The 25,542-nt window shown below is 43.4% G+C and overlaps 1 protein-coding gene and 1 long non-coding RNA gene across 5 annotated transcripts in view; one reads left to right on the top strand and one right to left on the bottom strand.

Annotated features, from left to right (window-relative positions):
• LOC139063640 (uncharacterized) overlaps nt 1–9,405 on the bottom strand; it is a 28,132-nt gene extending 18,727 nt beyond the window's left edge. For both annotated transcript variants that reach the window (XR_011517013.1, XR_011517014.1), the window contains exon 1: nt 9,281–9,405. This is a non-coding gene — a long non-coding RNA (uncharacterized lncRNA). The remainder of the gene's footprint in view (nt 1–9,280) is intronic.
• Nucleotides 8,724–25,542, top strand: part of wscd2 (WSC domain containing 2) — a 52,970-nt gene continuing 36,151 nt past the window's right edge. Inside the window, exons 1-2 of one of the 3 annotated variants that reach the window (XM_070546107.1) lie at nt 8,724–9,628; nt 9,708–9,828. The gene's annotated coding sequence lies outside the window, so the exon portion shown is untranslated. Of the gene's footprint in view, nt 9,829–25,542 lie in introns of all 3 variants that reach the window. The other 2 variants (XM_070546106.1, XM_070546108.1) reach the window with 2 other exon arrangements.

The raw sequence follows: 25,542 nt of genomic DNA, 5'->3' as shown, positions 1-25,542 counted from the left end.
CGTTCCAGCTGTCCCTCACTCGTAAACAAGACCCTGAGATACTTAAACTATTTCCCTTGGGGCAGGACCTCATCCCTGACCTGGAGAAGGCATTCTACCCTTTTCCAACTCAAGACCATGGTCTCAGATTTAGAGGAGCTGATTCTCATCCCGGCTGCTTCACACTCGGCTGCAAACCACTCCAGTGAGAGACGAAGATCACATTCTGATGAAGCCAACAGGACCACATCCTCTGCAAAAAGCAGAGACTCAATCTTCAAGCCACCAAAATGGGTCTTCTCAGCACCTTGGCTGCACCCGGGCAACGGTGGCACAGGAGTTAAGTGCTCATCCCGTAAAGGTGTGGAAGGTTGCAGGTTTGAGCCTCACTCAGATTGTCGCTATCGTTGTGTCCTTGGGCAAGACACTTAACCCACCTTGTCTGCTGGTGGTAGTCGAAGTAACCAGTGGCGCTGTGATGGTTCTGCTGTCTTCTGCTGTGTTTTGTCATTCATTGTTTGCAGGTGAGTGTGTTGGGGAGCTGCAGCTGAAGCCAATTAACTCCAGCTTGGCCAGAGGATTTAAGGGACAGCGCTCCCACACCTCAACGCTGGCTGATACTCAATTGTTGGGTAAATCCTGTCCTAAATCAGAGAGACCTGAAAACTAGTTTGTCTGTTCAACCTGATCTGCGGTTTTGTCTGCCCCAGTCCTGGATACTCGCCGCCTGCCTGAGGTGTTTTTCATCTCGGCGCTGTTCGATTCCCTGGCCTCCGCTCTCCACCGCTCACCCGCCTTTCTGGATCTAACCGTTCTCCTGCGACAACCTCCACCCCTGCATCAGCCTGACTTACGTCTCCCTCCAGCTCGTACCCTGCTCAACTCTGTAAGACCGTTCCTCTTATCTTATACTTTCCTGGTTCTCGGTTTCTGCCACTCACACCATTCTGTTTTTTCTTATAGTCGGAGTCGTCCCGTTTTCCTGTCCCTTTGGATCTGCGCTCTTATTATTCTTTGGTTTCTTTGTTTTTCTTAATAATAAAGACTTTTATATCATCACTCACCTTATCCGTGTGTGATTCTCTCATGTGGGTTAAGAGACTTCAGCCCACCATGACAAGCGCCAGTGCTTGGCAGCCTTGCATCTGTCAGTGCGTCCCAGGGCAGCTGTGGCTACAGTGTAGCTCATCACCACCAAGGTGTGTGCGTGAACGACTGTGTTGTAAAGCATCTTGGGGGGGTTCCAGGACTCTAGAAGGCGCTATATCAAATTCAGGCCATACAGGTCATAGGGACCTAACAGCCCCTATCAGAGGGCCTGGTACTCCAAATCCACAGAACACATGTAAATTGTTGGGCGAATTCCCACGCACCCTCCAGGACCCCCCTACGGGTTTACAGCTGGTCCAGTGTTTCACGGTCAGGACAAAAACCACATTGCTCCTCCTGAATCTGAGGTTTAAAATCTGCATTAAACAAAAACCCTGAATAGATGGAGTGTGATCGCTGAACAATTAAGCTTTAAAAAAACTTTGTTAAAAGATTTCTGATAAATTCCTTACGGCTCTTAAATAATGCAGCATATTTCTGGTACTTTTCAATGAGACTGCTGAATAATTAATTCCAGCAGTTGTCACCAGATTTAATAGAAGAAGATGGCTGCCTCAGTAAATCTCGCTCCACTTTGCTCCTTAGTAGGTTTTCTTTGTAACAGAATGTTACCTGCATCTTAGGACAATTTCATCTATATTCAATTCAGCACAACAGTGTTTTACCACCCCCACAGGCAGCCTGAAAAAGACTTTCATCTGCTCTCACAGTACTTCAAATGAGGCTGTGAGTAAAAAATAAGCAAACACATTTATAAAATATGTTTACTGATATAGAAAAGAACACCCATTAGAATCACTCGTGCTGGTTTGGAGCCTATTTCACGGTCAACATAAATACATTGTTGAGTTTGAAAGAGCATTTTATGGTTCAATTATGAAAGCACTTTTGGGGAGAGTCATTAAACGCATCGCATGAGCTGAACCCCGGTCTGGAAACATTAATAACCCCACCCCCCAAAAAAATGTTTGAGCAGGGAAACTACAAGGAGACATGGGAGACATCAAACGATGACAAGAAAATGGAAAAACCCAAATGAAAACTTCAAAACAGAAATGACATAAATTAATTATAAAAAATCAAGAAGAAAGCAGAACTGTTCCTGAACAAGAATAATTCTGCTTAAAAGAGTCAAGAGCAACAAAGTTCTGATGGAAACAACTACAGCTGCATAATAAATCTCTAATTTATCATTTTTGGAAAATTATTTTCAGTTGGCATCCTTTACGTGCTGCTCCCCATCTGCCCACACTTGGTTTAAACAATTTGCTGAACACAAAAATGGAGTGCCACACAAGCTGTGCTGAGAATGGAGATGGAAGTGAAGCACAGAGGACTGAGGTAAATGTGGGCATTTTTTCATCAAAATGTTTTAAAAAGGCAGTAATTGAGTTTGTGCGGAATAAAAGCAAGTTTGGATAGTTACCATCATTATCCGCTGTCTAAATAAAAACAAAAGCAGAACCAGACATTTTAGTCTTAAAAAGAAGAAACTGCTTACTGTATGAGAATGTCATCAATGTGCAAACTGGTAAAGAGGAAGTTTCTTTATTTAGCCTAAAATTATTCAGAACTTTCCCCTGCTCTAAAAGACCAACTGCACTCCTTTTATGCAACACATTAATAGTGGTCTCAAGCAGAAACAATTGCCGTGTGAGTCAACCTCTGAGGAAAAAAGCTCTGGTGCAACTGTTTCAGGAGGTAGAAGTTATCCAGAGGAGAGGGTGGCATAAGACGGCAGGATTTGGAGCCTTATTTCCTGATATCCGGATATCTCACCTCTGATTGGCTAACATCAACCCAACTCTACCTCTGCCTCAGCTGGTTCTGCAACGCTGATGTTTTATCTCCACAAATTACACAAGGCTGAAGGAGGTTGGCCGTGTTGTGGGGTTGCTAATGCTAACGGTTAGCTTCTACTAGCTGGGACATGCTCTGGTCTCTCCTCGATGCAAAATCAACAACACCCTTCTCCGTCGCAGGCCAAGAGGGGTAAGTCCCTGAATGCTACTTTTCAGTGTGACATAGATCTGAGTGGCTTTTCCAATCTGATCATTTCCATGTCTGTTTTCCATCAGCCTGCATGTGAAACTCAGCATGACTGATCGTATTTCTATAAAACAAGTAAAAAAAATCGTTTCTCTGAACTTGCTCTTTAACAAAACAAGTCAGAATAAATGCATACATGTGATGATTTAAAATAAATCCTCCTGACTCTCAGAGTGAAGTGGTATATGCAGTTATATAAGTGACTGAGTATTAGTTGAAAAGTCAAACAGATTTTTCAACAACTACAATTGATCGTGTTATGTCTGTTTTAGAATCAATGAGAAATACTCCAGAGAGGAGGTGATTGTTCAGTTTTCTCTTATTTATTTATTTATTTTTGTTAGTCATGACAACCACAGCAGAGAAAATCCTACACAGAATCAATTAAAGTGTCCTGTTGTTAAATGTGAAGAGACGTCAGAGCTGAGCCCATCATGGATCATCGATATGTTCCAGCAGGGAGAGGCCAACACACGTTAGAAATAACTACAGACACACAAAAGGGTTATATTAGCAAACAGCTAAAAGCTCTACTATTCTTCTCATAACCTCAATATAAAATTTAATTTGCTTTTTATATTTTAAATAACCCAAACAGAGTTAAAGATATGATGCCATCTTCAGCAGCATCAGGACCAATGACTGATGTGTTCATCTGTTTCAGTTTATTGTTACAACATCAAGAGATGCCCCCATTTTCCACATATATCTTTGTAATGATAAATCCTGCAGCTCAAGGTTGTTTTTTTAAACTTTATTTATCCAAGAAAGACCTTTGAGATTAAAAATCTAATTTACAAAAGGGAAATAGATCAGCAAGTCAAACTGAAAAGGAATCAGGTGATAGAGTTTAAACAGAATCAGAATCAGATTAGGTTTATTGCCATTGTCAGTGAACAAACAATTCACAAACTAGGAACTTGCTTCGGTACTAACGTGCTACATATAACATGAATATAATTAAAAATAGAATAAAGTAGAATAAAATATAATAAACTAGCATAAAACTTTGCTATAAAAAAGGCAGGTAACGGTAATATGGCCGATAATGTGACGTTATGTCAAGTACAGAAGACGAGCATGGTTGTGTGTTTATAAGCTGTTCACAAGTCTAACGGCAGATGGAAAGGGTCTAACAGCAGTCAGTCACAGAAGTCATGAATCAAGGCTCTAAGCTTGTAAGGCTTAGCTTGTACCGTGTCTTGACTTGGACTCAACTTGGACTAACGCTATGTGACTTGCACTGGGACATGACTACAACTCTGACGCATACAGTAGCCTCCTGTAGGTTTTGGGAATGTGAAGGTCTGAAGTTACTGTATGTGGATACTGAATATTTTTTCAGGCTTCCCGCAATTTGAATTTTTAGGAACCCCACATCTTGATTCTGGGTTTAAAAATGCATTGTAATCACCGCGTTACTGACAATTGTACCGATTAAATATTACCCTTTTCTTTCCCTGTAATCAGAATCAGAATCAGGTGAATTTTATTGCCAGCGCTCCTTTCAGAGCGTAGGAACTTGACTCCATGCCTTACATTACCACATTACAGCAAAAAGCAATGCATTACAGTAATTAATTACTTTTGTACCCCGTTACTCCCAACACTGGACTCATTATAGTTGACTGGTTTTTGCTTTCTGCTGCTAAATCTGAAAGCCTGTTGAGAGCAGGTGAGATGCATTAAACCAATCTCAGTGTTTGGTAGATTACTCCATCCTGGTTCAATCTAAACACTTTTATTAAACTTAGTTTTAGCAGCCGAGTCCACACCTGCTTTCTCCTATTGTCACCATCCTCATCTTCAGCAACACCTCCATCCAAATCGTCTAAGCTTGTTTTTCACATCCAAAGTTTTGTGAAAACAACAAAAAAAAAAATTCAAGACGTGAAATTTGGGTCGACTTGAAATGACGACATGTCAGACCTGATCATGAGATTTTTTATTTTTTTTTGCTAGCTGCCTTGAAACACTCCTTCATGTTTCAGAGTCAGTAAAGTTCAGAGTTCCTCCTCATATTTGAGCATCAGCATGCTCCTTTATTTAGTTCATGGCAATCCACTGGTGGTCTGTGGGATTTAGGTCAGAGCTCTGGGAGGGCCAGCCTTAAGACTTTGATTTTCTCCTACAAATACAAATAAAAAAATCCTGCAGGCAGCTGGTGCGTTTTGGATAATTTACCAAAGAAACATCTGTTTCTACACTTCTGTTACTTGATTTGTTTTCTGAATCCTTTGCGTTTGGATCCAGACTTCTGTACTCATCACGGTTTATGTCAACATAGAACCAACATCAGAAAAGCAGCCTTTTTTCCTTCTAATTAGCCATGCAGTGAGTTTGAGCTCAGTCTGGAGTCAGTCTTCTTACCATCTCATCAATGCATAATCTCCTTTTAGTGAGTTTTTTCATATTCCCTGCATTTTCTCCATCTGTTTATCATTGATTTGATTTCAAACACTGCTTTCTCGACTTTGAAGAGTCTCAGTGCTGATTCTTGCGCGTTTTATTGATTTTACTTGTTATGAGGAGCTCAGATGTGCTGGATTGGATAATCTGTGCTCTCAATGTTGTGTCTTTTATTAGCTTTTCACAGCATCCTTCTTAGCAAGACACAAAACCTTGGATAGCAACACTTGTTGGAATATATCAACAATTCAGCGCTATAAAGGAATTTTGGCTCAGTCTTCTTTGTGAAACTGTTTTGATTTAGCCACATTAGAGGAGTTTTCAGCATGAATGACCTTTTTAAGGTCAAAGGTCCTTCAGGATTTTTTGGTACAGAGCAGAAATCTTGGTAAGACAAAATGAACCGACTGTTCTCATGAGAGTTTAAATCTCCAAAAGCATAAATATGCTCCAACCACACCATCGTCCAGAGAAAAGAACATTGTGGGTGTTAGATTTTGCTTTTCATGAAAGGTTTTATAAAGAAAACTGAAAGTGAAAAACACTCAAGGATGTCAAGACATCTTGTCTGTCTGTAACAGTTGAAACTAAACCAGTGTAAACGGGTCATCCTTTGTGAGGCAGAACCAACTTTTTTTTTACCATCACACGGAAACTATTGGCGACATAGTTTGGAACCTGATTTATGAGAACTAACAATCTCTGAATTCTTCTCTTTCTGTTCCTCAAACAAATTTCTCACCGAGCTCCTATCACAGAGCAACAAGGCCAACGGATCTCCTGGGGAAAACTTCCCCTGACAAATCAAAGAGCTGGTGTGTGTGTGCGTGTGTGTGTGTGGGCTGGTCCACATGAAATTATCCCTGAAAGAATGATTTTTGCTTGAGGTAAGAGATAATAGATATTCTGATGAATGGTTTAAGGCAAAAATAACCACCCCAATAAACATCAGTTTAATGGTGGATGTGTTAGTATTTTAGCTATCAGGACTCACAGATTCATTTGTGAAAGACAAGAATTAAAAATGTGAAAAATGTCCTCTCCCTGTGCGTCCTCCACCAACATATCATGAGAGAGCAAAGATTTAATACAATGAGCCCATTATCCTCTATTTACTTCTGTTTTCTGCATTTGAGGAGGAGATTAACCAGTGTTTGTCACATGTAGGGAAACTCACAAAGCACACAGGCTGTGGCTGCAGCCTTGTTATGTGCCCGCCTTCAGTTTTATCTCTATTCCACATTCATGACCTCCACTCTTGTGTGTGTATCCTTGAAAAATACACCAGAATAACGGAGGTGTTTTGCATCCTTCTGCAGAATCCAGTCTCATCAAATCAAACCAGCAAAAATCCTTTTACCTCCCCTTAAATACAAGGCAGGGATTTTTTAGTGTTTTTCTGGCCACCGTCCCATTCTGTCTGCCTGATTCAGCATGAGTAATATCAACCCTGCTCACTGGTGATTTCAAGAGTGCGTCTGAGTAGACGTCTGCAGCTGAGTCACCACGTGGAGAAGAGAATCATAGATGACAGCACTACGGGCGACAGCGAGACAACAAGCGTCTCATGAATTGATGCTACTGAAATATACAAAGTCATCCCATGTTGAGTCAGCATGCCGGACCCCGAAGTACGCACCAGCATTAAAATTATAACAACCGAGTGGCAGGAAGTATAGGCTTTGACTGACCTCCCTTCTAAGTCAACTGCACAGCACATCTTTATTAACTTGTTGCTGCAGATTCTCCTCCTCTTTCAACCGGGTCAGTCTTAAAGTTAAATCCCTGATCCATGCATCCTCTGTTTGCCTGGGGAAGCTAGCAGGATTTCTTTCTGAAACTTAAAAAAAAACACTTCATTTATGAAAAAAGTTTACAAAGAAAAGTAATGTTGAAATAATGGATGAATATGAACTCAGATTTTCATGCAGCAGCAACACACGAGCACACGTCTGGAAGTGGGCTGGAGAGGGTCAACGCAGAAAGGATTTAAACCGGGGTGAAGTGAAACAGGAAAGTTGTGCTTATTTCTTATTAGGGAGAGTAAATAATGAACTTTAAGATGTTTACAGACCTTCTGGATTCTGCATTCTAAACACTGGCGTAATTTGGAGGGGGGCAGGAGGGGACATGTCTCCCCCCCCCCCCCCCCCCCAGTTTTTCGTTAGGCAGTTTTCACGGTCAGTCACGATATCTACTTTTTTTTTTAACTGAAGGTAGAACTCTATGTAAAGGGGATCTATCACACACACAAGCACTTGTGAAATAGGGCTTGTGATTGTGATGTCATCACTGATGCGACTGCCCCGTTGGCGGCCTACAAGTCTTTAATTGTTGCTTGTTACTACTGTAAAAGCGTGCTCGGTCTTGCTCTTGCGGCTTACATTTTTATATTACTCATTTGATTTGTTATATTACACAACTAAGGTAAATTGATGCTGTGTTGTGGGGTGACTTGTGATCGCCAGGGGAATAAAGATGGAAAACGGGTAAATTATTCACCGTTTTCCTGCTTGGAGTCACAGCCACTAAGACCATTTATCTAGCATAACAAAGTCTCATCAGCTTGCTTGGATCGTAGCTGTAAGGCAACCAAACATTATTTTCATTGTGGTAAGTTACAGATAGTGAGTTATTTTTTTTATTTATCGTTTTTGTCCATTAACCGCTACATTCACACACAACACACACATACTGGTAAGCTAAAGCGGGTGCGCTGACACGCAACTTCTCCTGCTCTCTTCTGTTGGATGACGGTTTTGATTGTTTTACTGGCAAAACCAGCAAATGAAACGTTTACTCCTCATCCGGATGTTTGGATCCACTCACACCACAAGCAAGGTAGAATGCAGAATGTCTGCGGCAGCAACAGATTGTCAGTGGTGTTCCAGACCCGGGTCTTTCATATGGACCCAAACCATTTATGATGCTGATTTTGTTTATATATTGGTCTCCGGCGTCTTTATTTAACATATCCTTGTATATTTTGCTTCCTTTCTGGAATTTTAAGATATTGTTTAACACTTTTTCACCCAAATCCACTTCTTCTCAGCAACATACTGTTTGCACAGTTAGTTTACACCTGTAAGGCCACCAATATGTCTGCGCACATCCCAGAATGCTACACGTAATCGCGTACGATCACAAGCCCTAAGAACTCCTTGATTGTAAATAAAGTTTTAACATTCGTGGGATTTTTTTTTTGCTTCAAAGCTAAACTGAACAGATGTTTTTCCTTTTTAAATGAACACAAACTGCCTGTTGGCATAGAAAGTTGGAATTTTTCGTGTGTGTGTGTGTGTGTGTGTACTCGTTTATGCATCAAAGTGAGGACTAATGACATGTTTTTTTTTTACCTGCAAACTGAGGACATTAGTAATGAAGTGGACATTTAGCTGGTCCTCGCTTTGATGCAATGTTAAAGAGCTCTACTTGTTAGTTTTAGAGGTATGATGTGAACTGAGTTATAGTTAAGGTTAGGGTTAGGAATAGACCTGTTAGGGTTAGGGCACAGTCACTAAAATGAATGGAAGTCAATGTCGGTCCTCACAACGAATACAAGACGAGAATGTATGTGTGTGTGTGTGTGTGTGTGTGTGTGTGTGTGTGTGTGTGTGTGTGTGTGTTTCCAAGCTCAGCACAAAACCAAGACAAACTGAATGCACAAGGCGGATTCCTCCCGCTCCTCCCCTGTCAGCAGAGACCGTGCCTCCTCACTAATCATACCGCTCACCTGTGCGGGTCAGGAGGCAGCCCGCTGCGCCTCCGTGCGCGCTGCCATGTCGCTTTAAGTACAGCAGGCAGTGCTGTTGGTCCGTGGGAGCGCAGGGCGCACGGTGCAGCGCTGCGCCTCCCTGCAGCGTCAACCGATCTGCTCATCGGACAGGCGAGAAAAAGAAAAAAGAAAAAGAACAGACATGTCGAGCCACCGCATGCATCTCATCCCAGCTCGGACTTGAACGCAGGATCGGTCTTAACAAAGACGGGGTCCGTGTCAGCGCCGTGACGCCGCCAAACACCGCTCCTTTATTTCTTCTCTGGCCGATCCGCTATAAAGAGTGCTTATTGCGTCTTATTTGCGGTACAGTAGCCAGTAGCAGAATATGAAAAGAACCGAGGCAGCACCAGCTAACTAACCGTATCTCTCTGCGGATGGACAGAGCCCGGTGTGTTACCCTGGAGCTGAAGCATCACGCCTCAGAGAGGAGGATGGTGATGGTGACCATCCTCTGCTTCCTGAACCTTAACCATTCAAACGTCTGCCGATGCTTCCTGATTAAGGTGAGATGAAGACTTTCCTCTTTAATCATTTTTGAATCCGAACAGGAAGCAACACGACTGCAGCAGCAAGTCCTGTGAAACTGAGCTGAGAGGGGGTTCTTTTGTGCTGCGGAGGTTCTGTTGGATCACTGAACCCAAAATCCAAAACAGGAGTTCTTCTGGGTTTCTGTTAAATCGGACTTATTTTTATTAATCATAATGGGGTGAATCTTATCTTGAATTCACAAATGTTTTATTTGCTTTAAACATATGCAAACATAAAAAGAGAAGCTGAAGATCATATAAATCAAGTGCAACATCCTGAGTTAGTTTCTGCACAACATACGGTAAAGTTATTTTTGGCTGATTCAGGTGGGAGGTGAGTCGGTGCAAACATGTTGTAGTCCTGTGTGTGCGTGAAACAGATGTTCAGGTGTTTCTCCTCTTTGTTCATCCCAGTGTCACCACCACTGGCCTGTGAAGAGGCATTAGCCTAAGTGGGTGCATGCTTGGTGGTCCGCAGTGTCAGACTCCTTATCGTTTTCCTCCAAGTGGCAAGATGCTGGAATTTCATCACAGCCCCTTGCTAATTTTTAACCTGACCAGCTCAGACTCAGAAACCAGGCAGATTTTAACTTGTGTTTGGTTTAGTATTTAGTCGAGGAATGGATTAGTGTTTTATTGGATTTATGCATCTGCTGACTCAAGTATAGACAGAATTTCATTGACTTTGCTCTCTAAAGGCATTTAATAAATTAGAGGCTTAGCATTACTTAAAGGATTGCATATCACCCACTACATTTTCATCTAATGATGATGATGAGAAATGGTGCAGTTCTAGTCGTTTTGATCACTTATATGAGGAATCGTATGTAATATTTCTCCAGCATAGTTTTGATGGCGTGTGTGTTACGAGGTTTTAGCTGTAAATGTTATCGTCAGTTTGTGTTTGTTAAAGCTGTTACAACGAATCAAGCTAGGTTTCAATCAAACACTCACCCCTCCCCTCGGGTATCTTCCCTGAGACACTTGTGCCGGAACCGGGAACGAGAGAGCGCTAAACACTAGTCACAGTTTTCTAGGTCCAAATTTCTTTTGTTGTCCGTGACTTCAAATGGTGTTTTTTCTTTTTGGGACTCTGGTAGTTTGTCCTAAAGTTGAAGTGGCAGTAGCCGGCTGTTTCTCCTTCTCTGATATCGTTGAGCGTAGAACCTCTCACACCAGTGGTGTTATGTTGCTAAATGGGCAAGTGTGTAATGAGTGGAGGACCCAAGGAAGTGCGGCGGGTTGGGGAGACCAACAACTGCATGGTCCAATATTTGTTTTAGTTCCAAAACATGTTATGGTGCAGTGCCACGCCTGAGCCTCTGTAGGGGAAACACTGGCAGAGGTTTTTAGACAATGTGAGAAAAAACACTTTTGTGTTTCATTTATTTTTTTTAATATCTCCACAATATATTCATAGCTATACTATGTTAGAGCATTGTTAAGAGGCATGAAAAAAATGTTTTAAGCTAATTTGTTTCCCAAATTTGCTATTGCAGCTTTAAAGAGACAATGTGTATTTTTACCGTTAATCTCTGGAAACGTTAAAAATTAATAAAAAGATTTGCAATCGCTGAAAAAAATTAGCAGCTTTGTAGCATAAAACCATAACCATAAAAATTGGGTCTAAAGTATACAGGGCGTGGGTCTAGTGTCTTTGGGGGATGCCATATTAGATACCATGTTTCCTTCTGGCCGTCTCGGGGTCCTGTGAATGCTGATGACATCATACTAGATGATAGGCTGGGTGTACAACTTACGGAAGTCAGGTTACCACGTTCAAAAACATTTAGGCAGTAAGAAGCACACATTTAATAACAAAACTCTTTCCAAAATATATGTGAAAGAACAGAATCGAAAAAGAGATGCGATATATTATGACTGAGTATTGCCGTAGTATGATGACATCATCGGCAGGCGCAGGACTCCAAGCAGATCCAGAAACAACAGCACCAGAAAATTACAATCAGCATTTCATTGTCTCGATGGAATTAACTGAAGGACCATCAAAGTCTGAGGGGTCACGCTGAGGTCGCATGCTTTCTCCACCACAGGTACCAACATTTACCGTAATGTTTTTTTTAACTAGTGACAGGCGCATTGATATGGTGTAAAACTACCCTAAAATGTGTGTACTGCCCCCTGGTGGCAGGAAACGACACACAGCCACTTTGAGGTTGATTAACCACCCATCTTGAAATGACTTAAATCCAAAAGTTACCCAGTTGTAGATGTACAATTCTGAGTTTCATTGAAATTCTTCCCACAATACACAATCCAGCGCATACTAGCCCGTTGTTAGCTAGGTGATAAAAATGACATAAAACAAGAGTTCGTCTTCTTTGTGAATATCATCTCTTTTTTGCTTATTGCTGACTAAATAGACTGAAGACTTTTCATGGTGAGATAAAGTTATTTTATCAAAAAGAATCAGTGTCAGCACCTCACGCATTTTTATTAAACAAAACGCTGTTACATCTTTTTTCCATGGGAAGTTTTTATTGTCTGAGATGACCTTGGTGTGTTATAGCTCACTAAAAGGAACCCACTGCTAATTGTGAAGTGTTGAAGAAGGAGGAGGATGAGCTCCGTGGTTAAGATGGATCGTGATGCAGTTAAATCAATTGATGAATGGTCCTAATTCGTCCTGTTGCCACCATTCCAGCAAAAACTAAAGCACGGAGCATGACGGCGATCTTGTTAGGCAGCAGGATCATGGCCCACAGCTCACAGGTGGAATCGAGAAGCATGACTGGAAACGTCTTTTCTCAGAAAGTATTGTTATTAGTTTTTAATGTGAGTTTATGTAACAGTTTAACGTGAACGAGGCTTGTACGGAGGGCCATTTAAAGCATTATTGTTACTAACAGCCGTCGTGTTGTCCGGAGAGTTCATGTCTCTGAGGCAGCCAGGAACAGAAATCAAGGAAACAAGCCCGCAGCTAAAACTCATATTTGTACACTTGTTAAACAGCGGAGGCTGATGTTGATGCAGTGAATAATCAGGGTCAAAAGCACAGCAGTTTGTATCCTCAGGAGCCCCTCCGGCATTTAAAAGAACTCCTTTGTGACTCTTCACTAGAAATTAAACCTGGAAGGAGCTGGCGTTTCTGTAATCTTTATTTTTAGTGCAGAGAAGAACCTGACAGAGGCTCAGATATGGAGCCTTTTGTGCATCAACTAGGTGGTGAAGTGAGAAGGCTGTGAATTCCTCCAAAGTGTAGCTCTACAGCCTCTTGGCCAACCTCTCGGGGACGTGCCGTGGATCACATCCAATGGCTGCGAGCGTTGATGATCAGCAGGGGAACGGCCAGGAATTACAGTTTACGTGCTTTTGCAGGCCGTTATACTGAGATGATGACACCGTACGGACTGTGTGTCGGTTTGGAGGACGTTCTGATTTCTGATGTATCGCCACTAAGAAAGGATGTCAAGCATCAAACACTCTGATGTCTTTGCCAAAGTCATCTTGAAAGTTTCAGCCTATTTATGTTTTGTTTAGAGGTCAAAGGAAGAACTTTGGCACCATGTGGCTTTAAGGATATATTTTATTTGTTTGAGTGCTGAAACTGCATTTTTAAAATCGATTTCCTTTGAATAAGGTTAAAACTAAAGTGTTACACAGAACTAAGGAGTTCATCCTGCTCATCTCAGTCAGATTTTCAGCTTACAATAGGATTATTCTCTACATCAGACCCACGGGTTTAGACAGGTGGCACGAAACACCCAGAGTCAGACGTCAGACAGCAGACAGAGCCGAGGAACTTCGCTGTTTTAAATCTGTAACTCCAGTCCTGGCAATTAGCTTTTTGTTTTCTATTAAATCAGGATGCAAGTGCAGTAAAACAGGGGGAAACTTTAATGGAAAACTTGATAAACATTAATTATTTTGTCTGAATCTTATTTGATTGTTTTTTTTCAGACAGAATCGTTCTGCAGTGTCTGGATTCAATTTAAAAGCTTATTAAGTTTTTAAAGTTAAACCTGCTGTTCAAGCTTTTCTCTCAGAGAAAGACAGACACCCTGCTGAGACTACAACGCCTGTGTGTGTGTGTGTGTGTGTGTGTGTGTGTGTGTGTGTGTGTGTGTGTGTGTGTGTGTGTGTGTGTGTGTGTGTGTGTGAATGGTGAAGCACCTGGATATTTTCTCCTTGATGGCTTTCAAGTGCAAAGGTTTTTTCCCTTTGATGTATGGAAAGCCAAACCTTTCTTGGACTAAATAAAACATGGGTTGTTTTAAATCTTTCAGAGTCTCTGAAGCATTTTCGCATCATAGAGACTTGATGTGTTTGTAAGTTATTGTGCAAAATCATCTAATTTCCTCCACCCTGAAGTTGGTCCAACAGCCTTCTATAACAGGAAGGATTTTTTTCACCAAATTCTCCAGTAGCAATGATTATTTTCAGAATAAGAACAGAAATCTTATCCATCATTACATGTCAGTTTGATTTCCTGTTCTTGCTAAATCAGAATCTGTTACTCACCTTTCTATTTTACAGAAAGCAGGACTAAAACAATATTTATCCCAGCTGCGGTAGACGCTCTGAACCCAAACTGTTTGCCCTCTGCACCATCAAACAGACTCTCGGCTCTCTGAGTGTCCATCTCTAGCCTCACACGAGAGAAACATGGCTTCACATTGTGCAGAAAATGAAATGGGGAGATAGAAAAAAATAGATGAGCAGCAGAATGAAAGAGAGGGGGACGAGAGAATATAAAAGACTGGTTTTTCTGGTGTCCGTGGCTGACCTTGAGGCGGTGCCAGTCAGCGAGATTAACACATCACCTCTGTAATTGCTCACCTGGAGTAGCAGACCTCCCTTGTTCTTTCTTCTACTTGATCCCTGCATCACAAAAAGGCCTTTGTGGGAGTTAAACTGATAGGCTCTGTTTTCTGTACCTGCTGCACCAACAGGGGTCCAACCTGGGAACAGAAAAGCATTTAAATAGGGACATTTCAGCTTCACCTCTGGAAAAGCAAAATAGTCTCAGTTAGTTGCTTTTTTTTTTTTTTTAATTAGGCCTGTTTCCACTATCAGAATCTAATTTTAACAAACCTTCATTGCATAGGAGTGTCTCCAGTTCACTCGGCTGGTCCAAAAGGACCCCTTTCGAGGGCATTTCAGGAACCAACAGAGTACCTGAACAGGGGGCATGTACTTGGAAAGGCCCGATAGAGTTGCTGGGCGGGACTTAACTCAAAAATGACATTTAGTAGGTTCTCATGCTCATCTAAGTCGATCTAGGTCCACCTAAAGTAATGAACTTTGATCCTAGTTTACATGTACATTCAAAAACCAAACTCGTAAATGAAATTTGATCCACCCCGGTACTGTAGGTGACAGCGTGTGTCCTTTTGTGTCGGCATTCTTCCGGTTAACTGTAACAACAGAAATTGTAAAAACAACACTGGAGGGGCAGAAGCAGACAAAGTAAAAACAGGAAATGCACAACGGCCGAAGGAATGGACAACAACAACGCTGCAGCACAGCTTATTTGGTACGTAGTGTGCTGTTGATGGTGTTAAGCGTGTTACTTTGTGGCTTCGTCACCTCCGGAAGTTACCGGTATCAGCTCGACTGAGTCGTTTACCTCCAGATGCAGTCGCACTGCTGCATTATCTGAGTGCTTCTGCACAATTAGAACCAGTTCGTCTTCAGCAACACGAATGGGTTCACATGCATTTATGAAACAACACGTCAGTCTTTTCAGGGCAACAGTTCGGTTTTCTGATGCGCATGTAAATGCACTGGGAGTCGCAAAATTGGAATAGTTGCTGGTGAAGCAAAGTAGAGGGAAAAGGAAATGGCCTGTGTTGATGCTGCTTTATAAATGATGTTTCAAAACTCCTGACGCCCGAAACTGTAGCACAGAACTTTTTGGTCTGACCGCATTGTAATAAATAGACATTCTTCGGTAACGCTTCCTTTTACAGTCCCCTAATTACTAAGTACTTACATGGTAATTACATAGAAAGTTAAAGTGCATTATTGTTTCTGAGTTCTTAAACAGTTATTACCATGTAACACAGCTATTTTCCCCATAAAATGGATTCAATTCTGACTTAAATTTGACAGAATAAAACATCTTCAATGTTATTTATGCCCGGCGCCTTTTGGTGTCGGTCAATGACGCCACTCAATGCAAATGCAGGCGCAACATGCTGACGTCGTAGCAAATTCCTGAAAGGACTGAGAGGACCAAGCCGTCCAATTTCCCTGTTTTTTCTCTCCCAGAAACTTCCTGGAACTCCTATAGTGTATACAAGAAGTGTATAGTGTATACAAGAAGTATAAGAAGTATATAGTATTTACAAGAATTTCACTCGCATGTACTGTACCAGTGTACCTGCACATGTGACGTGACAATAAAAGTGATTTGATTTGATTTAGTGGAAATTCAGCTAATGACCTGAAACTCCTTTTTATAAATCCAAATGATTTCCTACAATAAATTAGCTAATTCCCAATGAAATTGGATAACAAATGCGTCACTAATTAAATAAACGATGGATAAAGATACAGTTTCTTTTTAAAGCTCTATTAGCGTGATCAAGAAGATATTAGAGAAATATTAGCGAGCAGCTCTGTGATGCTTTCTCAGCTTGGAGAGCATCACCCCCTCGACGGTGTTAGTCAATCTGTGAAAACACACCCAGGCTGTGCTGTGAAGAATTAGACAGGTTTTAGTTTAAAAAAGGATGTCAGAAGATTTTGAGAAGCTCTGTGCTAACAATACAGAAGCAGGAGCCCCCCCCCCTGTGATGAAGAATGTGGCAGAGAGGAGCCCCCCCTGGGTTTGTCAGTCTCAGCAGCGAAGTTGGATCCCCTTTCAGTGAGCTCGGCTCTAATTGGGTTGTCACACTTGCTTGGGAAATTTGTCAGGTTGCTGTGAAATGAAGCACTTTGCCAAATCAAGATGTGCATCATTATGTTTCCATCCACCGCTGGAATAATAGCATACTAAACTTTTTAAGTGGATAAACTACTTCTACCTATTTCTTGTATGGAATGTGTCATTAAAGGGTAAATACGAGTACTTCCTAATGATAGTTTTCTGCTCAGTAATTGCATCCATTGGGAATTCTTGTGCGAGATGTGCAGCCGTAACCAGGCGATGCTTATTCACACGCACCTAAAATAGGGACTTATTATTCTTGTGCTCAGACTTACATGTTGTTCAATTAAATTTTCTGCTGCAGCAGCCTGGATGAGCGCTGAAGTTTATCCCCTTATCAGCTACTTTTCTGAATCCGGAAGCAAGCAGAACGCTAAGTGGAGCTCCTCCTCAGCGTTAATGTTCTCCATCTGTCAGTAAAATAGCTCAGCTTGGTGTTGATGCTGGGATCCGTCACATGCTGTTAATACACCACACCTGGTCATCACAAGCGCGTCACCAGGTCCTCATCCTCTCCACTCTCCTTGCTTTCACGTTTCTGAGAGGCACCATGACTCAGCATGAGCTGCCAGTCAACATTTGCTGACTCGGGATTCGGGCCTCTTCTCAGTCAACCAGAACTATAAACAGGGTCTGGCTGAGCACAGAGTTCATGCATCAGCGCTTTGTGGATGCAGACCCCTGCTTATTAGATCCCATTCATGCAGATGAACACAATCTAGTTAGACAGGCAACAAAATTCACTGTTTAACCTCATATTATGGACTGATTTATTCTGCTCAACAATTTTAAGCCAAGTCTGAATAAAAAAATACATCGCATGTCACATTTTTTTCCAAACTGCCAGAGGTGATATGGAAACTAAACTTACTAAATGTGTCAGGTGGGTTGTTGATCTTCCAGAGAAGTAAGCAAAACTGCGGCATTTAGATAACTTTAAAGAGTAAGTCACCCCCTTAATCTACCTTTATTTGCCGATAAACTGTTAAAAACAAGAGTATCTAATAGTGCTGTGGACATGTGTAGTCATTATTTTGAAATTTCAGTGCATCTTATTTTAAATGTAAACATTTCCCAGTGTGGCGCCATCTTCAGGTTAAAAGTCTGTACTACATTTAAATTTGAACGAGCCATTGCTATTGGCTGATTGGTGCTGAGTGACATTTGTTGGTACAGTGTGACACCTGCAGCACTACCAATGTGGGGTATAAAAGCAGACATGTCTCGGTCACATCTACGGCTGGTTCGGCCTTGGTGGCCTTGGGCAACTCATGAGATGATAGGAAACGACACGGCTCAGGCCCAATCACCTCGCCAAACTTCTTCCCTTTCCTTTCTTTCCGCTGGTGAAAGGAGTAGAGATAAATCCTCCAGAGAAGGAAGCATGAAGCTGATTTCCATCTGAGCAGGGTGTGTGTGTTAATGTGCGTTTGTTAGCAGTTCGATTCTCTGATGGAGAATAAGAAGTGTGGGTAGAGTAAGACTCTGTTGGGGGGGGGGGACTTACTCTTTAAAACTGGGGCTCGTAGCTTCACATCATAAAGGAGATGAAGAGATTTTGACATTTGAAAATCTATAGCTTCCACCATTGCTACCTCTCCCCTTTTGGAAGTAGCTTAAAGCCATGCCTCTACACTGGATTTTAACTGCTGAATTATCTCCTCAGCCTTCATTGGGTTCTGTAGGAGCTGCTAATCACTCATTTTAACCAAATCTGCAGAGTTCAAGCAGGAAAATATCTGAAACTGGCCAAATTTCTGCCCTTGCGATGCTAGCACACCCCTGCCAATGCAACAATGGGTTTAAACAATTGTTCAGTGTAGCATAAGGCTGACTACTACACTAATAACTTAGCTCCTTTACACAAAACATAAATCCTTTTACATTCTCCTCCCTCCTCTTTCACTGTTAGCTTGAAATTTACAGACTGACGAGGCAAGGTAGCATTCAAGCTAGGTTGGTGTACTAAGCTGATTGAGGTGCATCTGCATCACCCTGTAGTGCATGCTGGGAACCGGGGAGTATTATCGTTGATTGACAGCTCACTCTTATGGATATGCAATTCTATTGGTCAATGATCTAGACTCTTGTAAATGATTAATTTTGCTGTAGAGGCTAGAGAAGGGACTAAGGGCAAATTTGAATGATAAAAGATGACCTCCTTTATATCAAAACAAAGTCAGAGAGTCACACTTAAAGAGCAAGTGACGTCTAAATTGACTTTTTTTTGTTGCTGATGAACTGTATAAATGAGTGTCTAATAGTGTTTTAAATGTCTTCGTCTTCGTCTTCGTCTTCCTCCGCTTATCCGGGTCCGGGTCGCGGGGGCAGCATCCCAATTAGGGAGCTCCAGGCCGTCCTCTCCCCGGCCTTGTCCACCAGCTCCTCCGGCAGGACCCCAAGGCGTTCCCGGACCAGATTGGAGATGTAACCTCTCCAACGTGTCCTGGGTCGACCCGGGGGCCTTCTGCCGGCAGGACATGCCCGAAACACCTCCCCGGGGAGGCGTCCAGGAGGCATCCTGACCAGATGCCCAAACCACCTCAACTGGCTCCTTTCGATCCGGAGGAGCAGCGGTTCTACTCCGAGTCCCTCCCGAATGTCCGAGCTCCTCACCCTATCTCTAAGGCTGAGCCCGGCCACCCTATGGAGGAAACTCATTTCGGCCGCTTGTATCCGCGATCTCGTTCTTTCGGTCATTACCCAAAGCTCATGACCATAGGTGAGGATTGGGACGTAGATCGACCGGTAAATCAAGAGCCTGGCTTTCTGGCTCAGCTCCCTCTTCCCCACGACAGATCGGCTCAGCGTCCGCATCACTGCAGACGCCGAACCAATCCGCCTGTCGATCTCCCGATCCCTCCTACCCTCACTCGTGAACAAGACCCCGAGATACTTAAACTCCTCCACTTGAGGTAGGACCTCTCCCCCGACCCGGAGGTGGCAAGCCACCCTTTTCCGGTCAAGAACCATGGTCTCAGATTTGGAGGTGCTGATCCTCATCCCAGCTGCTTCACATTCGGCCGCAAACCTACCCAGCCAGAGCTGAAGGTCAGAGCTGGATGAAGCTAGGAGGACCACATCATCCGCAAAAAGCAGAGACGAGATTATCCTGCCACCAAACTCGACACACTCCACACCACGGCTGCGTCTAGGAATTCTGTCCATAAAAGTGATGAACAGAACCGGTGACAAAGGGCAGCCCTGGCGGAGTCCAACCCTCACTGGGAACAGGTCCGACTTACTACCGGCTATGCGGACCAAACTCACGCTCCTCTGGTAAAGGGACTGAATGGCCCTTAACAGAAAGTCACCCACCCCATACTCCTGGAGCGTCCCCCACAGGGTGCCCCTGGGGACACGGTCATAAGCCTTCTCCAAATCCACAAAGCACATGTGGATTGGTTGGGCAAACTCCCATGCCCCCTCCATCACCCTTGCAAGGGTATAGAGCTGGTCCACAGTTCCACGGCCAGGACGAAAACCACATTGCTCCTCCTCTATCTGAGATTCAACTATCGATCGGACCCTCCTCTCCAGTACCTTGGCGTAGACCTTTCCAGGGAGGCTGAGGAGTGTGATCCCCCTATAGTTGGAACACACCCTCAGGTCACCCTTCTTAAAGATGGGGACCACCACCCCGGTCTGCCACTCCCTAGGAACTGCCCCCGATGACCACGCAATGTTGTAGAGACGTGTCAACCATGACACCCCTACAACATCCATAGCCTTGAGATACCCAGGACGAACCTCATCCGCCCCCGGGGCTCCGCCGCTGTGTAGTTGTTTGACTACCTCAGCAACTTCTGCCCCCGAGATCGGACAGTCCATCCCCAGGCCTCCCAGCTCTGGTTCCTCCTCGGAATGCGCATTGGTGGGATTGAGGAGCTCCTCAAAGTATTCCTTCCACCGTCCGACTATAGCCTCAGTTGACGTCAGCATCTCCCCATCCCCACTGTAAACAGTGTGAGCGAGTTTCTGCCTTCCTCTCCTGAGGCGCCGGACAGTTTGCCAGAACCTCTTTGGAGCCGATCGATAGTCTTTCTCCATGGCCTCACCAAACTCCTCCCACGCCCGAGATTTTGCCTCGGCAACTGCCACTGCTGCACCCCGCTTGGCTATCCGGTACCTGTCTGCTGCCTCCGGAGACCCACAGACCAGCCACGCCCTGTAGGCCTCCTTCTTCAGCCTGACGGCTCCCCGAACCTCTGGTGTCCACCAGCGGGTACGGGGGTTGCCACCACGACTGGCACCGGCCACCTTACGACCACAGCTAGCAACAGCCGCCTCGACAATCGCAGAGTGGAACAAGGCCCACTCGGAGTCAATGTCCCCCACTGCTCTCGGGACGTGGTCAAAGCTCTGCCGGAGGTGGGAGTTGAAGACCGTCTTGACAGGTTCTTCTGCCAGGCGTTCCTAGCAGACCCTCACTATGCGTTTGGGTCTGCCAGGTCTACGCGGCATGTTCCCTTGCCATCTGATCCAACTCACCACCAGGTGGTGATCAGTTGACAGCTCCGCCCCTCTCTTCACTCGGTTGTCCAAAACATACGGCCGCAGGTCAGATGATACTACTACAAAATCTATCATCGACCTGTGACCTAGGCTGCCCTGGTACCAAGTGTACCGGTGGGCATCCTTATGTTCGAACATGGTGTTCGTTATGGCCAAACTGCGGCTTGCACAGAAATCCAATAACAAAACACCGCTCGAGTTCAGATTAGGTGGGCCGTTCCTCCCAATCACACCCCTCCAGGTCAAGCTGTCATTGCCCACGTGAGCATTGAAGTCCCCCAGCAGGACAATGGAGTCCCCTGATGGAGCACTATCTAGCAATCGTCCCAGGGACTCCAAAAAGGGTGGGTACTCTGAACTGATATTTGGCCCATAAGCACAAACAACAGTCAGGACCCGTTCCCCGACCCGAAGGCACAAGGAAGCTACCCTCTTGTCCCCCGGGGTAAACCCCAACACACAGGCAGAGAGTCTCGGGGCTAACAAAAAGCCAACCCCAGCCCTCCGCCTCTCACCCGGAGCAACTCCAGCAAAGTAGAGTGTCCAACCCCTCTCCAGGTCTCGGGTTCCAGAGCCAATGCAATGTGTCGGGGTGAGTCCGACTATATCTAGCCGGTACCGCTCAACCTCTGCCACAAGCTCCAGCTCCTTCCCCGCCAGCGAGGTGACGTTCCATGTCCCAAAAACTAGTTTTCTTGTCCGGGGATTGGACCGCCAAGGCTCCCACCTTGGTCTGCCACCCGATTCGCATTGCACCGGACCCTTCATGTTCCTCCTGCGGGTGGTGGGTCCACAGTTGGACGAGCCCATGTATCCGGTTCGGGCTGGGCCCGGCCGGGCCCCATGGGCGAAAGCCCGGCCACCAGGCGCTCGCTCACGGGCCCCAACCCCAGGCCTGGCTTCAGGGTGGGACCCCGGTAACCCTCCGGGCCGGGTACTCCGACTCTTCGTTTTAACCGCCATGAAAGATCCTTCGAACCGTTCTTTGTCTTTGTTTTAAATGTGTGTATTCATTATTTTAGCATTTTGGTGCATTTTCTTTAAAAATTAAAAATTCTGCCTAAATACCACAGTGCCACCTTCAGCTTAAACCATAGAGTTTGAGTCATTTTGAATGCACTTAGTTTTCTCATGGGGTATTTTCATAACTTTCTGCAGCAGACTGTAACTTGAGCCCAGGGCTCCTGGAGAGCTGCTATCCAGCACGTTTCAGTGGTTTTCCTGCTTTAACAGGTTAGATTAGCTGTTAAGCAGCTCCGCTATTTGTTGCTGATTAAAACCAGGTGTGTTGAAGCAGATACATCTCTAAAACATGTTGAATACTAGCTCTCTAGGGCCGTGGAGCCAAACCCTGCAGCTAATCTAATGCTATGGCTAACGGCTACTTACCATTCAGAGCTGGTTCTGTTGGGTCAGTTCCAGTAGTTTCAGGCAACTCACAAGCTCAAAACAATAAGGCTCAGGTCCGCTTGTCTCCTCCAAATAGACTTGGTTCCTTTCTTCTCGAGTGTCTGGGTAAGGAGGGGGAGAAACGTCCTCCACTTCTAATTACTGCTCAGAGTGAAGGGAGCTAGCATCATCTCATTACCCATTGTCTTCGTCACTGCCGCGGCTCCACCCTCTCGGTCCTCCAGGCAACGACTACTAATGTTGCAGTTTTTAAAATTGATTTGTGGGTGGAGAAGGACTCTGAGGCACACTTGGCCCGCTCTTTAAGTATGTTAGAAGTTATTTTAAACTTTGATGTACCCCAACTTTAACCTTTGCAAAGTGAGTTAGACTCTGCAGCAAAACTGTCAAAAAGAAAAATGTCATCATTTCTCAGCAACATTTTTACGTTTTTACATCAGACCATAAATGACCATATAATAGAGCTGCTGGAATATTCCAAATTTGGGTGTGGATTCAGAGTTGAATTGTAAAAACTGTTTGTTTGTGTGTGTGTGTGTGTGTGTGTGTGTGTGTGTGTGTGTGTGTGTGTGTGTGTGTGTGTGTGTGTGTGTGTGAAAAAATAAATGTAATTTGTTTGTACTGATCAGAAATAGTCAATCTAACCCTAAAAGTACCATAACTTTGTATTTTATTAGCTTTGTTTTCCCCTCTGTGTTATGATTATTGCTCGGAGTGCTGCATGGATCCTTCTGCATCCTTTTCTTTAGTTGTCCCAATGCGTTTGATTCATCTGACCACTGCTGCAATAACTTTAAACATATTTTCTATTTTGTTGCTTTTTCTAACCTTTAATGCGATTAGATCAAGCTGCCATGGCAACTCTGCCCCTGGTGAAGTGTTCGTGCCCTTGTTGCTGCTCAAAGAAAAAAATAGTCTATTTATCATCGAGCAGAAGTAGCAAATGAATGTTTTTTTAATACAATTTTTGAGAAGATACCAACTCTATAGAAGAACACAGTAGAAGCTATAATTACCAGTACATGTTTTTATCCCAGGGTCAAACATCTAACACTTTTCTAGGGGGTTCTTAGAAAAAGGAAATAATGTTTTGTTTATTCTGCATCATAGGGTGCATAAATAAATTTAAATGGTCGGGTCATCCAGAGTACAGAACGCTACATGTTTTGTGTTCTCCATGTTTGAGGAATCCTCCAAAGACTTCCACCCTACAGCCCATTTCTATACAAAGATGTTGAATGTTTTTTTGTTTTGGCAGATTTTAAAAGTTTCAGCACTAAAGCATATTTCTGCCTCGGCAAGTGAGGGAAATCCACAGAATTCTGGAGGAAATGCTAGAGGATGAAAACGGAGCTGGAAATTCCAAAGCTAAGTGCATTTAAACCAAAGATACCACAGTTAAAACAAATGCTGCAAAGTGATGGAGGTGTAAGTTTTCTTCTAAGAAAATTACAGAAGTTCTCGCTTTCATCTCACTGATATTTCAGAAATTTCTCTTTCTGTATCTTTCACACACACACAGATGGAAACATGTGCAGCCATCCTCTTTCTTCCTTTATCGTTGGAGGTGTTGTTCCATGTTGCATCAGAGCAACAGTGAAGCTCTAGTCTATGTGCTTGTCATATTTTATTCATCTCAGGAGAGGCTGCAGCACTGAGCCGCTCTCATTCCTGCAAGCCAAAAGCAGGCAGCTGTCAGAGAGCCCGAATCCCCAGATACGTTGCCCATTTCTGCTGCTGCATACAAACATCACACACGCAAGCATGCACGCATACACGCGCGCGCGCGCTCACACACACACACACACACACACACACACACACACACACACACACACACACACACACACAGACATGCATAACTGCATTGCACAGTGCTTTCCTGTGTGCACATATAGTTCACGAAACCTCTTTCTCAATTTCCTTACATGTAGTATTTTTATCTTTATAAAAGTAAAGAAATAGATCTAGAATGGATGCATCATTTATAAATTAGATTTTTTCCTAAATGAATGAAACAATTTACTGCATTTCAGTTAAAGAAATTTGGAAAATATATTGAAACAAGTCATTAGTCCTCAAGAATTGTCTAAGAATATAAAGTGTTGTTTCAAATAAATAAATAAAGTAAACATATTTTGTTGAGCTTTTAATTGAACAATAGGCCCTTCTGATCTTCCTTTTAGATGCCAAATAGATGTGACAGATTGATTATATATAATTACTTGGCTTGTTGATGCGATTCGCACAAATTCAAAAGATGCAACACATTAAAGTAGCATGATTGATTGCAGGAGAAAAGCAGATAAAAATAACACTGAGGTCAGAGAAGATGCTTCATCTTCTAAACAATAATCTAAAGCTGCAGGTAGGTCAGTGCAAAGGCAGCCATGTTCTTTTACCGCCAGCGAAAACACGCTCAGTCATTGTTGTGACTGCGAGGAGAGAACGACATCAACAACTTGTTTACCACCAACAACAAAATTCAAGTGAAACGTCTGAGTAACAAAGGCCTCAAAGCATGTTCATACTTAATCGGGGAGGAAACGTTGACAGCAGGCCTGTGGTGCTCCTCGACCTTTGCAGACTGATTTGCGTCACACAGAGAAGGTTGGCCACACATTTTTGCAGCGTGTGCTTAACACATCACATTTCTAAGATGGACTAGTTTGGATAAGCTCATCTAACTTTTTTTTTATTAATAAAATTAATTCACTCAGAATTGGCTCATGAGCTGAATAATTCAGCTGATGCTTTGTGAGAAAAATCTTTCTGCTACTTTCTTCCAGCCTGCCTCATATTTCATCACTTCAGTTTGACAGAAACAGCTCAAGCAGCATAAGTGTCAAATGTTTGAGATTCTGCTGTGG

The sequence above is a fragment of the Nothobranchius furzeri genome, chromosome 17 (assembly GCF_043380555.1).
Source record: "Nothobranchius furzeri strain GRZ-AD chromosome 17, NfurGRZ-RIMD1, whole genome shotgun sequence".
NCBI classification, from domain to species: Eukaryota; Metazoa; Chordata; class Actinopteri; order Cyprinodontiformes; family Nothobranchiidae; genus Nothobranchius; species Nothobranchius furzeri.
Note: the sequence above shows the minus strand (reverse complement) of the source record. Positions and strands in the feature narration are given on the sequence as shown.